We start from the raw sequence: 14,173 nt of genomic DNA on the forward strand, positions 1-14,173 counted from the left end.
TGTGTCTCTCATTGCCGATCTCTTGGCTTCAGCAAGCTTGGTTCCAAAGCAGCAGTCCCAGTCTCTTACCACAGCCTCTTCAAGCCAGAGCCAAGATGGTCTCACCTCCAGTTCATGGGTGACTGGCCTTTTTCTCCTCCTTTCCAGAACACTCTTAGATTTCCAAGCGGGACAGATTTCCCTCTGACATCACTCCCCACCCCCTGTCTCTATTCACACATCAGAGGGGGGAGAGAAAAGTTATTTGGCATTGCCAATGGCCCTTAATGGCACTCCATTAATGGCTCTGGCTGGTTTGCATAGGCTAACCCAGGAATTCCTCTACAGCTTGTATTTTCCCTTCAACATCCCGAATATTATCTCGCTTCTGGCATTCGTTAATTTCTTAGGTTTAGTGGGGTGTGTGTGTGTCTCCCTTCCCCTCCACATTCATAACACTCTTTCCGGTCCAGGAAGTCCACTTGTAGCAATAGTGTTGATTTCCCCACTCTTTCATTATATGCGGATAACAAGAGTCCTTTGGCTGTGAGCCAGAGAAAAGTTGTTAATAAATAGGCAACTAATTTCACTGAGGGTAATATGGGGTAAAGTACAACTGCCTGTAACTGGAAATGGTTTCAGGAGGGAGCCTCAAGACTTGAAACATTCTTCCTTATTTGAATAGCAAGCACAGTCGTCGTCCTGTCCCCCCCAATCCTGCTGCTGAAGTTGTTTTAGTGGAATGATTTAGTTTTGGATGGAAGCCAGCGCCAATTTCCACAAGATCCCATCTAGCTCTCTGCACACGTCTCTGTTTGCTGATCATTCAGTCACCAATTAACACCCCATCTGCACAGACATTTAATACTGTTGTGCTTTGTGCTGTGTAGCTCACACAGAAGACTTTACAGCAGGAATGGGTTTGTATTTTAATGGTCAGATACCGTGAACTACTCTAATGATGTGGGGGGGGGATCTCCTGGATAGGGTTGCCACCTCCAGTTCTGTGGGATCTCACCAGACGAGTTAACTGCTGACACACTTCCTTGATCCTACTGCAGTGGCACTAGACCAGGACCCTTGTGACCAATCCTGTTCCAATTCTTTGCTAATGCAAGAAGTCCTAGATTTGGGCCACAGGTGCCTTCTGTGTACATGCAAATATATGAGACTTTGATCCTAAGGAAAATGGACTGGAAATGAATCCTGGTCAGGGAAACAAAAGACGAGCTTGTCAAAGCCTCTGTGACACATTGGGCAATAGATGTAGGACATAATATAGATTTTAATCTCTGGGAAAACTTTGGAGAAGCGATTTGAAGTTTACAGCATGTTATTCTTTGAAGGAGAACTACTTGAAAATGATTTACAGATGGTATTTAACTCTGAGTAGGCTTGCTAAGATGTGTAAGACTGAATCAGATAAGTGCTGGAGATGCAATGAGGTTGAGGGAACGCTCTTTCATATGTGGTGGACCTGTAAAAGGGTAAAAGATTATTGGGAAATAATCCATAATGAATTTTTAAAAATGTTTAAAAGTACTTTCCCCAAAAAACCAGTGTCTTTTTTGTTGGGGATAATTCAGATGGAAATTCCCAGGTGTCAAAAAAGGTTATTTATGTATGCCACTACTGCGGCCTGTGTTTTGTTAGCCCAAAAATGGAAAACAAGCAAGGTCCCAACTAAAGAAGAATGGCAATTTAAGCTGATGGAATATGCACAGCTTGCGGACCTAACATATAGAATAAGAGAACAAGAAGAACATACGTTTAAAGACGATTGGAAAATGTTTACTGAATATATGGGGGAAATTGTGTACATTTGAAAACGTTGGCAGCATTAAGATAAATTTGACAGTGTAAATAAGTTCTGATTGATGTAATAATGGAATACTGAATGGTTTAGTTTATGTAAAATGTGGCTTACTTCTGAGTAGACATGCATTGGATAGCACTGTGAATAACCAGTAAATGTTCATGGGCAATGCTTTTAGGATGCTTTTAGGAAACTAGAAGCTGCAACACTCTCCGAAATAATGGGCCTCCAAGCCCTATTTCAGGCTTGCACAAAAATGAGAATCCCATTTTACAAGCCCAGCTGCCCACAAAAACCAATGCAAGAGGTGCAGAGAGACTGTTTACACAGTGGCGTAGCGTGGGTTGTCAGCACCCGGGGCAAGGCAAGTAATTTTCGCCCCCTAACCCGTGGATTTTCGCCCCCTAACCCGTGGATTTTCGCCCCCTAACCTGTGGATTTGCCCTAACCCCAGATGTTGCGCCCGGTGCGGCCGGCCCCCCTGCACCCCCCACGCTACGCCCCTGTGTTTACATCATTGCCATCCCCATCTCACCAGTCTCTTCATTGGTAGTTTTTTTTTTATTTAAAAAGGGAGAAGAATATCCTCTCTTTTATGCTGTTGATGTGTTGCAAATAACTTGTTCTATTCGACTTGAAATGCTTTATTTGCTAACCTTGCTTGATAACAGGTCAGTAAAGAAGTTAAGAAAGGATGAAAATAAAAAAAAATAAACATAAAATATAATCACAATACATACTAGTGCTTCTCCTCTCCTGCTAACCATTCTCTGTGAGTTAGTGAGAAAGGAAATTGGATACAAAAATTATCAAACGGGAGGAAAATATTCAGTGAAATTCTTATGTGTGCAGCGCAGCATTTTTTTGTGGGGAAGCAGGTACCTCTCTCAGGTTGAAATTTATGTGACCTCCCTATTGAAAGAATAACACCTTAATTCTCTCTTCTTCTTCTTTTTTCACAACTATTATGGACGTGCAGCCGGGCAAATCTGTTTAAAAAGCAGAACTCGAAACTTAAGAGTAGGCTTAAGTAGGAAAAGTCTTCTGTGACAGGATTTTAATATTGTATTAGTAACAGCAGATTTCCTTTCCAGCCCATTCTGGCTACTGTTTGAGATCCTATGTCCAGGGTTGTAAGGGAATCCTAGTGACATTTGAGAGAAGCCATTAAATCCTTCAAGCATTGCCCCTTGGCTTCCCCCTGGGGTGGCAGCCAATCGGCAACACAGTCATGCCCCAGCTTTCGCCAAACTCAGTGGGAGCCGGGAGACTCCTCAAAGCGTTGTTGCTCAGCTTCTCCACCCACGGGTGCAGAAGATGAGCAGCAATGTCGCATGCCAGAATGCCAGCAAAAGAAGTTGGAGGGTAGGCAGAGTGCTGTCTCTTGCACTTCCATCGCCTGAGGCAGGTACTCCACATCACCTCATGCATGGGCTGGCCAGAGAGCCTACATGTGTATTGCTTGTGGGATGTGAAACTTATAGCAGTCAAGTACAACATTCCTCCAGTGGACATCTTAGAGGATGTTTTGTACCACTCAGGAGAAAACTTCCTGTTTCCTCCTGAGCTGGGACAGACTTCCATTGCATCTGACTTGAAGAGGTTGTGGCCTGTTCTGGCCAGAGGAGCAGACGTTCCTCCATGTTGTTCTGTTCTTCTTCTCCATTTTGTGTTCCTGTGTGTTAGGAGAAGTGACAGCTCAGTTGCAGTCACTTGGGACTAATTCCCTTATGAGACAGTTCATGTAGATATATAGTTATGTAATCTAAGCCTGCCTTCAGGGGTCTATCTGTGAACCTGAATGAATCTGTGAGTAAACGACTTTTATATTAAGTTTAATCAGATTCTTGTGTCTATTCTTTTTAAGAGGGATTAGAAGGGATCTTACCAGGAGTCTTAAGTAGTGAGACTCAGACGAGCCAGCAACAAGCTAACCACTGTGTAATTTAAAAGGGGGGATGTTTGGAACTCTGCTAAGTTATAGAACTTGTTAACACAAGTTAGGAAGGATATTATTAAACAATATATCCTCTCCTGCCTCCCTAAACACTCCACATTGCTTTCTCATGGGAGGCACTCTTTTTGGACTTCACACTGATTGTACAGACATGGGTGGTGGTAGATGCATAGACGGTGGCCCTTAGGGCAGGGTCTGCTTCTCCTTTGACATTGGGTATATATCTTGAAAAAAATGGGTGGACACCAAGCCTCAGGCCTGCCTAGGCTTGCTGAAAAGATGTTTTACCTTAATTGGGATCCAGCCAGATATCATGGAAAGGTTAAATGCAGAGGAGTGTGAGCGGAACCAACTGGGGAAACCCTAAATGAAGAAAGCTCAGAGCCTGGGAATTGGTAGTGGGACGATGACGAGTGGTCAGAGGGAGAAGACTAAGGAGGAGGTGTTGGAAGCTGAAGAGATAACAGGGCTTAGTGAGCGGGGAAAGTCTGTGGCAGAGAGAAGTCCAGAATCAGAGGCAGAAGCTGAAACAGGAGAGGAGAGAGGCCAAGAGGAAGCAATGAGTCCGGCTAGTGAAGAAGCCAGTGTGTCTTCCTCTCCTGCTGCGACAAGCTCCCTTCCCCACTTGTCTCCCAGAACCAGAAGAGTTATGAAAAGGGCAGAGGAGAAACTAGCATTGTGCAGGTGCAGTCTCGGATTGCTTGGGGGTAACCCAGGAGAAGAGGGGACTTAGGCAGCTGTAGGGAGGCAGGGACCTTCAGTCCCAGCAACTGCTTCCTGGGGGCAAGAGCTACCGGAGATGAGTTGCTGTGCTTATTAGGCCTGGCACTCCTGTGCAAATTCTGTTTTTGCTAATAAGGAGTTAACATCACTTGTTCTGTGTGATTTACTGCTGGCTCAATCCCATCATCAGCTAAGAGTTATTAGTTAGTTAGTTACCTGACATATTTCAGGTAAATTCTCAAAGTGGCCAATGATATATTTGCAATACACTATCTCTATTCATCTACCTAAGAGCTCCCCATGAGTTGAAGGGTAACGTTCTAAAGCAGGGAGGCTCCCCGCTTCTTTAAGAGTCGTGATGATACAGTTTCTAAATTGTGCAGGGTGCCTCCATCAGTAGGGGAAGCGCTTTGCTTCAGAACTTTGCCTTCCAAACTCTGGTAGCCACCATGTTTGATGCCTTGAGCTATGCTGACCCAGTTCCTGGTTCCTGCAATAAATGCTGCTGCCAACTGGGCAACAAGCACTGCTGCTTGGGTAAATATGTCTACAAAGAGGAAAGGGTGGGGCGGGTGAGTCTTGATAGTGGTTGGAGCCCCATTGGTAGTTGGGTTCATAATGGGCAGTTCTAAACTTCCAGGCACTCGGCAGGCACCTGCTGTTGCTGATCCTTGATACTGACCCAAATGAAGGAGGATTTCACTTTGTCTGTTCTGAATCTCTCACCAGTCAACTCCTTTGATGACCCCAGGTTCTAGCTGTGTGAAAGAGGGAGAGCAACTCCTCTCTGCCCCTCTAGCCTGACCAAGTCTCCACCTCACCTGCCTGCTCTCTCGTTCTCAGAGCAATACAACATTTGACTGAAAGGAATACAGCCAAGGAGACTGTAAATCAAATCAAATTTGACTTTAAAAGGAGACAGGCACGTCCTCATTTGTTTTCATTGTGTTTAAATGAACGTCCGGCACTTCATTTAAAGCCATCAGGTGTGGAATCGGCTCAGTTTACAGCTTGGCAAGGCAGAGAGATCTATCCATCACATCAACTGGCTGCTTTTTAAAAAGACTGTGCAGATCTGGGCAAATTTCTTTGCTGTGACAGTGCCAGAACTTAACAGAGGGACTATAAGTCGTGTTTCTAGTGGGAAGGGGGGGGGACACATCCTCTGTATATAAGGATGTAAGAAAAGCCCTGCTGGATCAGACTGAAGGTTTATCTAGCTCAGCACTCAGTGTAATGTTTTCTGTCGGGCCAACCAGATGTTCTCAGCCATGCTAGGGGATGTCTCTGCTTGTCACTGAGAGCCAGTGTGGTGTAGTGGTTAAGAGCGGTAGACTTGTATTCTGGTGAACCGGGTTCGCGTCTCCGTTCCTCCACATGCAGCTGCTGGGTGACCTTGGGCTAGTCACACTTCTTTGAGGTCTCTCAGCCCCACTTACCTCACAGAGTGTTGTTGTGGGGGAGGAAGGGGAAGGAGAATGTTAGCTGCTTTGAGACTCCTTAGGGTAGTGATAAAGCGGGTTATCAAATCCAAACTCTTCTTCTTCAACTTCCTTCTCTGGAGTCTCAGTGTTGTCCCCTCAATATTCAGAGGATGCTGCAATCCTCTGGAGAAGCTGGCGCCTCTGATGGGGACAAAACTAGAATCCATTGGTTATGCCTGTCATTGGCTCTGACTCCTCCTATTATTGGGCTCTCTGTCTTCTGCCCTACAAGTCCTAGTGAGCACCAGCCACTGCTGAGAAAGGAAACTTTTTCATTAAAAGGGCCACATTCCCCTCTGGGCAAGCTTCTGGGGCCAACTGTTCTGAGAAGCTCTTTGTGCTATCCTTTTAACAAAATTCAGCATTCCTTAGTCTGGAGAAGCTGAGGATGTGGCAGTTCCACGTATTAGGGTCCATTGTATAGCTGCTAAAAAGCACAGAGCTCTAAAGGTACAATCCTGCCTTTTCCCATGCTCTCACATCCTCTACCTCTGAGCTCATACCTCTTCACTGAATTCTAGCAGGACGTGAGAACCTCAAATTTCAGAAGGCCTAGAAAACAACCATTAACTCTGAACCAAAATATAGGAGCTGGCCATTTTCTGGGACCATCACACCAACACAGATACATAACTTTTTTTATAGCCCCCTATAAAAATCTGTAGCAGGCAAAATTAAATTCTGCCTCAATACTCTGGGATGTCATTGAGCTTAATAGGATGCGGCAAAGGAGACTGTAAATCACAGGGATGTTTTGCTACTAGATTAAAACAGGCGGGTTCTCACTGGTTTTCATTGCTGTGCATATGAAATTCTCAAACGTTCCAGCAGAAAAACAGCCAGGACCTCCTGGAAGTTTTAGCCACCCCATTCCACTACACTGAGGAACAAAGTAAAGGATGCACCACTCATGGATGGCTTTAGGCCAGGGTTTCCAAAACATGAGCCCTTGGTGAGCTCATAAAGTTGAGGTCAACTTCAACCCAAATTCTTAGGAATATCAATGAAATAAAGTCAAGGAAAATCAATATATAATCAACACTTCCTAATTATCCATCGCCATTTCTAGGGATCATAAAATGTAAAATAATCAGGACTTAAAGCAATAAAGCAGCATGGTTTGTTGCGGTGTGGAATCATTAAATGCAGAAGTTCCTCACTGGCATGGTGAATGTGCTCTGCACATGCCCATGATGTTCTTTATTTCTGAGGTTCATAGTTCCTAAATAATTTTTTTGCACTAAACCTCATAAACTTCTTTTCCACACTAAGGCTCTTTTCAGCCCTCTATTAACTTCTAGAGCAGGCTTCCTCAACCTCGGCCCTCCAGATGTTTTTGGCCTACAACTCCCAGGATCCCTAGCTAGCAGGACCAGCAGACAGGGAAGATGGGAACTATAGTCTCAAAACAACTGGAGGGCTGAGGTTGAGGAAGCCTGTTCTAGAGTTTATTCATTCCCTGCGGTGTCCCATCAACCTCAGGGGTTCTGTATCAACCACTGTATCAACCATTAGTGACTTACTAGTGCCAACCTGACTGTCCACTTAGCGATTCTGGAAAAGATACTACAGGGGCCATGAAAGCTTATTGTTACAAAAGGATACGGAGCATTGCTTTAATGGAAAATTTGCCAAATAAATTAAGAATGGCTAGGGTAAATAGGAACGTGTTTATTTCACAGCAGTTTGATTTTGTTATGCATGTCGCTGAAACAAATAGTGATAAAGCACCAACATCACAGTATGCTGATGGAACTTCTTGCTCGTGCTGTAATATGAATAATACCTGCAACCATGCCAGGCACCTGAAACTGATTGAGCAGAAGCACAAATATTGGATAAGCAGAAGCTTTCCTAATGACGTGCCTAAATCCCTCTGTAACATTGCATTTGCTTTGTAAAATGTGTGTGTATCTATAATATGAAATTAAAGGGTGGGTGATCTGTGCTCACTGGGGCTGATAGGAGTTGTAGCCCAGCAATGTCAGGAGAGAATCACGTTAGCAAAGGCAGGTCTAGGGGAGGGAGCTTCTGGGGCACCGTAGCAGAGGCACCCACAATGATGATGGCCAACAGTAGGCATGAGATGAGAGTTGTTGGCATTGCACAGGGTGCCACTGAATTTCAGACACCAAGGTTTGAGCTACCCCTGGACTACAGAAATGGCAAACAATGGCGGTCATGAAGTCGCAAGTAAATGCCTTAACCCAAACTCTTGAAAGTGCTACAAATTACAAGAGTAGATGCAATTTTGCAGGTCCTCTATATTGCTCAACTTCTGTTGTTGAGCATTTGCTTTGCAAGCAGAAGGTTCCAAGTCCAACCCCTGGAATCTCCTGGTAGGTTTTGTTGAAGTAAGGGTAGCAAAATCGCAGCTAAGAAGCTCAAATCATATATATGACTGACACTGTTCTTTGGAAATTAAACCAATGTCCAGATTTTAACATTCAAAGCTTTACTTGCAGAAACAGATATACCGTAGATGAATTAAAATATATTATTTACAGTCACATGCTTCTCCAGGCATGGGCTTGCAGTCTCTTCTTCTAACTTCCGAACAACTGTATGTCCCCTCTCTTTCCAGAGCTCAGCACTCAGCCTTCTGTATCTCAGTTAGGCCATGCCTCACAGCTCCTATGAGAGGTTCCCACTTTTAGCTTCTCCTGCAGCTTTTCTCTTTTCCTTTCAAGCAGAGAAGAAGCACTCCAGCACTCTAGTCAACTTAGCAGTGTTCACAGTGGATTCTAAAACACAGTCATCTTGCTTCACATAAAATGGCGTCTCTTCTTCGCCAGGTATCTCCCATGTGACCAACGTTAGCCAATCACATGAGAACTACTAGAGAACTCTCTAGAATTCAGTTACCAACCAATCAAATTTAAACACATAATAATGCACACAAACGTTTGTTATTTCGGTGGATTAAATTACTATACTTAACAGGCTTGGGAATTTCCTCTGTCTGAAACATTGAAGAGCCACTGCTAGTCAGTGTATACATTCTTGAGCGAGATGGACCAGTGATCTGACACAGTATTAGGCAGCGTCTTATGTTCCTAACTTCTGTCACCATTGATCCTTGGTCATGCTGGCTGAGGCTGATATGAGGGAGTCACAGGCTATGTAAATTGAACGGTAAACTAATGTTAGTCATGAATAAGTCCCATTGAAACAAATGGTACACATTAGTTGATTGCAACTAACGTGTGTGTGTGTGTGTGTGTGTGTGTGTGTGTGTGTATGTGTGTGCATGCACATATCCACATACATGGGCATGTATGCAACCAATAGGTCTGAACTGGGATGCTTGTTCCCATTCAGTCTGGATGAATCCCTCAAGTGCAAAGTGGACTGGATTAACTTTGCAATGCTCATTCTCATTAGTTCCACAGGCCTGCCTATCTTGCCGGTGCAGGGATGTGGGGGGTTCTACTGTAACAAAAGCAGTAGGGATTATTTCTGGCAATTTTTCAGTGCTAAAAACTGGATGTGAAATGTTCACAAATCATGACACCCTTAAAGAAAAATATTTTAGAAAATGGACGGGATGGAGGGAGGATGTTAAGATCTGCTTTGAGAATTTAATTGGGGGAAACAATTTCCAGCCAGTTGCTTAAGACAAACAAGGAGGGAGGGAAACTGAAAAAGTAAATAAGAAATTCTGGATTAGAGTTTGGCATTTAGATGGCATTTAGTTTGAAGGTATTCAGCTAATTTAATTTTTCTCTCTCCTCTGAAATGCTTATTCATCTTCAAACGCCTCTGGGGGAGCTTCTTAATAACACGTTTATTTTGCTGAGGATAATCTAGTTCACTTTAATTTCTAAGACAGTTACTCCGTGGACCATCGGTCATGGTTTGGGAGCTGTTCCTCTCTCTCCAGATGCTGTTTATTGGATGGTGCAATTCAGACCTTTTGTGCCAGAAAATGTACATTGCTGGGGCAGTTTTCAATTATGATGCAGAAGGCAAGCCTACGTGCTTTGGATTCTGTCCATGCAGAAATCTCTTGCTTTATTAACTTCATATTGGGCTTCTGTACTAATTGAAGAGTTGTGGAACTCTACAAATTCATTTCCAGGAGCGAGGATATTTGTTCAGAAGTAACATTACTGAAATAGGGAAAGATCCTGCTCAAGGGAAAGATCCTTAAGAACTTTAGTCAACTACTCAAAGTGGTCAAGATCCAGGGGCTCCAATATAGGCATGGGGCTCACTCAAATGAAAGAGTATTTTGGCTGATTTTAAACAGAGATAGTAAGCGCACCAGTCGCTTTAAGGCTGTGTATTGCCTTCCTCCTGTGTGCAGGAAATTCATGTCTGTAGCTGAGCATTCACAGTTTTTAGAATGAAGCCAGGGCCAGTGTTGGGAGCAGGAATCTGGCATAGTAACCGCAACTGGAGTGCCCGTATGAATAAAACTTCCCATTTCAGAGGTTCTGCTCTGAGTAGAAACAACAACAATAACATCAACAACTTATTATTATTATTTATACCCCACCCATTTGGCTGGGTTTCCTCAGCCACTCTGGCCAACTCCCAACAGAATATTAAAAACACGATAAAACAGCCAACATTAAAAACATTCCTAAACAGAGTTGCTTTCAGGTGTCTTCTAAAAGTCAGATAGTTGTTTATTTCCTTAACATATGATGGGAGGGCATGACTACTGAGAAGGCCCTCTGCCTGATTCCCTGTAGCTTCACTTCTTGCAATGAGGGAACTGCCAGAAAGCCCTCGGAGCTGGACCTCAGTGTCTGGGCTGGACACTCCTTCAGGTATATTGGGCCAAGGCCATTTAGGGCAACACTTTGATTTGTGCTCAGAAATGTACTGGGAGACATCCTCTAATAATGGCTTTATGCTACCTCCAGGATGAGAATCAACTTTCTTCTTTCTTTCTTCAGCTGCTGGGGCCTAACAGTGGGAAAGGCCTTATGGAAGGTCACTGTGGGAAACAGGACTGGAAAGGGTATTTGGTCTGATGCAGCACGGCTTTTCTCACATTCTCTGTATAACCAGGAAAAACTCAGGCACCATTTCTCTTGCCTGTGTTCTGGCTTAATCTTACAGGTCTTTGGGACCTTGGTGCATTTATGATTTTTCTTAGTTATTTCTCCCTCGCATTTTTATATGCCATTTCAGACGCTCGTCCTGAAGAAGTGTTTGCCTTCTAAAGACTACCCAAGGGCGCTGTGTACAACACTGGAATTGATGAGAGCCTTGATGGATCTGCCTTTCCCTGTAGACGCACCTGCTCCACCTGTGATTTATGGGAACTACGTGGGCTACATAGGAGATGCCAACCTGCTAATGTTGAACACGCTGATTGCAGTGATGGATGATACAAACCGGAGAGCAATACAGAAGGAAGAATTAGGGAGCTGCGAGGAATCCAATGCATCATCTCACGTGACCTCCTAGTTCCTTTTTCCTGAAGTATCCTCAAAAGGATACCTGCCTAAATATTTCTTTAACTTTTGGGGGGTAAAGAAAGAAACTTCACACACACACACACACACACACACACACACACACACACACGTTCTAGTGTTATGCTGAAACTAGTATTGCTTTTGTTCATTTTCACCTTTGTGTGTGTGGGAGGGAAATGGGGAAAATTGAATACAGAGATTTTGCTTCTCATTCCTAGAGCTTGAGGTCACCCAATGGAATTGATGAAAAGTCGTTTCAAGACGGATAAATGAAAGAATGTCTTCATAAAATGTATGATTAATTTTTGGAATTTATGATGACCACCAAGCTGAAACGACTTTAACAGGTGATTAAACAAACTGACGAAGAAAGAACATAAGAAGAAGAAGAACATAAGAAGGGTACTGATGGATCAGAATAGGGACTTATTTGGCCGTTATCCAGTTTTCCTCAGTTGTCTATGGGAAGTCCACAAACAGGACATGACTGCAGTTGATCCATGGTGACAGATGTTTAGAAACATGTTTCCTTGAAGTAGTAAAGGTAAAAAAAGTAAAGGATCCCTGGATGGGGTTAAGTCCAGTAAAGACAAGGATGGGGTTGTGGTGCTCATCTCATTTTCAGGCTGAGGGAGCTGACATTTGTCCACAGACAGCTTTCCGGGTCATGTGGCCAGCATGACTAAACCATTTCTGATGCAACGGAACACTGTGACGGAAACCAGAGGACACAGAAACGGCGTTTACCTTCCCGCCGCAGTGGTACCTATTTATCTACTTGCACTGGCATGCTTTGGAACTGCTAGGTTGGCAGGAGCTGGGACAGAGCAACAGAAGCTCACCCTATCGTGGGGATTCGAACCGCCGACCTTCTGATCAGCAAGCCCAAGAGGCTCAGTGGTTTAGACCACAGCACCACACGTGTCCCATCAAGACTAGTACCCATTGATTAGTCATAGAATCATAGAATTGTAGAGTTGGAAGGGACACCAAGGGCCATCTAGACTAAACCACAGATAAAGGATCCCTGACACATGGCCGCCCAACCTCTGCTTGAAAGCCTCCAGCGAAGGAGAGTCCACCACCTTCTGAGGCGGTATGAAATAGCTCGTTCCACCAGATAGTTCTTCCTAATGCTTTGTTAGAATCTCTGAAACAAGCTTGCTCCATCAGCCACATGACAGCCCTTCAAGTATTTGAAGAGGGCTATCTCTTCCCAAAGGGATGCGGGTGGCACTGTGGTCTAAACCACTAAGCCTCTTGGGCTTGCTGATCAGAAGGTTGGCGTTTCGAATCCCCACAACGGGGTAAGCTCCCGTTGCTCAGTCCCTGCTCCTGCCAACCTAGCAGTTCGAAAGCACACCAAAAAGTGCAAGTAGATAAATAGGTACCGCTCTGGTGGGAAGGTAAACGGCGTTTCCGTGCGCTGCTCTGGTTTCGGTGTTCCGTTGCACCAGAAGCAGCTTAGTCATGCTGGCCACATGACCTGGAAAAACTGTTTGGGGACAAACATCAGCTCCCTCGGCCTGTAAAGTGAGATGAGCGCCACAACCCCAGAGTCATCTGTGACTGGACTTAACTGTCAGGGGTCCTTTACCTTTTTTTATCTCTTCCCAGTCTCCTCTTATCCAGTCTAAACATAGTCAACCATGGGAGTCTATCAATGGCCATTAGCCATAAATGGTGATAAGAACATAATAAGAGGTTGCTGGATCAGGCCAGGGGCTTTCGACAACTACTATTATTATTATTATTATTATTATTATTATTATTATTATTATTATTATTATTATCATTTGATGCGGAAAACTGAATTTTAGGTTGGAAAAATGGGGAAGTTCAGAGAAAAAGAAACAGGCAGATCTGCTTATCCCTAAGAATGGGACTTTTCAGGGGGGGGCAAATTCTGATATTTCTGGGATTCCTCTCCACAGCTCCATGCAGAGAAAGCTGCATCAAGTAGGTATGTAACTAACCCTAAATGTGTGTAACTCACCCCACTCCCAGGCTTCCACTAAAAATGGGGAGTTACAGAGGGTCAGTTGAGGGAGAGTGAGAAATGTCCCTATTTTCATCTGATGTTGGAGGGTATGCATTTCAGCACCAACACTTTGAATTGTGCTCAGAAGCCTCCTGGGAGCCAATGTAGATCCTTTAGGACCAGTGCTATATGGTCCCAGAGGCCCTTGTAGGCATCCTTCAAGATCCAGCAGGGCCAGAAGGACTAGTGGGCAGAGTAACAGATGTGACTCTGGTATAGTGGGCTACAGGTAAAGGTCAGAGGTTTCTATACATACACGAATGCTACTGCATCCTCCATCTAGGCAAGCAAGAAGCATTGTCTCAATTGTAAGCCCTCTGGGAGGACATGCAGCGGGGCTGTGATGGGTGTCTCTGGGAGACTGATGTGGCCAAGGTGGGATCCTGGTGGCCAAATAAGGAGGCCTGTAGGGTTGCATCCCCTGGGCCTGAAATCCCCTGCTCTAAGTAAATAACCAAAGAATCCCAGTTCATTCTTAGAATCATAGAATTGTAGAGCTGGACCACAAGGTTAATCCAGTCCAACTCTGCAATGCAGGAATCTTTTGCCCAACATGGGGCTCGAACCCGTGACCTTGCGATTAAGAGTCTCATGCTTTACCAACTGAGCTATCCCAGCTCATTCTTAATCCATCTGATGGGATGATGCCCCTGTCCATAAGGTGGGAGATAAAAGAAGGGATCATCGCAACAACCACTCTGCCCCCAGATGTGTCTAGCATAATGGATGCATCCAGTG

Source organism: Podarcis muralis, chromosome 6 (genome assembly GCF_964188315.1).
Source record: "Podarcis muralis chromosome 6, rPodMur119.hap1.1, whole genome shotgun sequence".
In the NCBI taxonomy this organism is placed as follows: Eukaryota; Metazoa; Chordata; class Lepidosauria; order Squamata; family Lacertidae; genus Podarcis; species Podarcis muralis.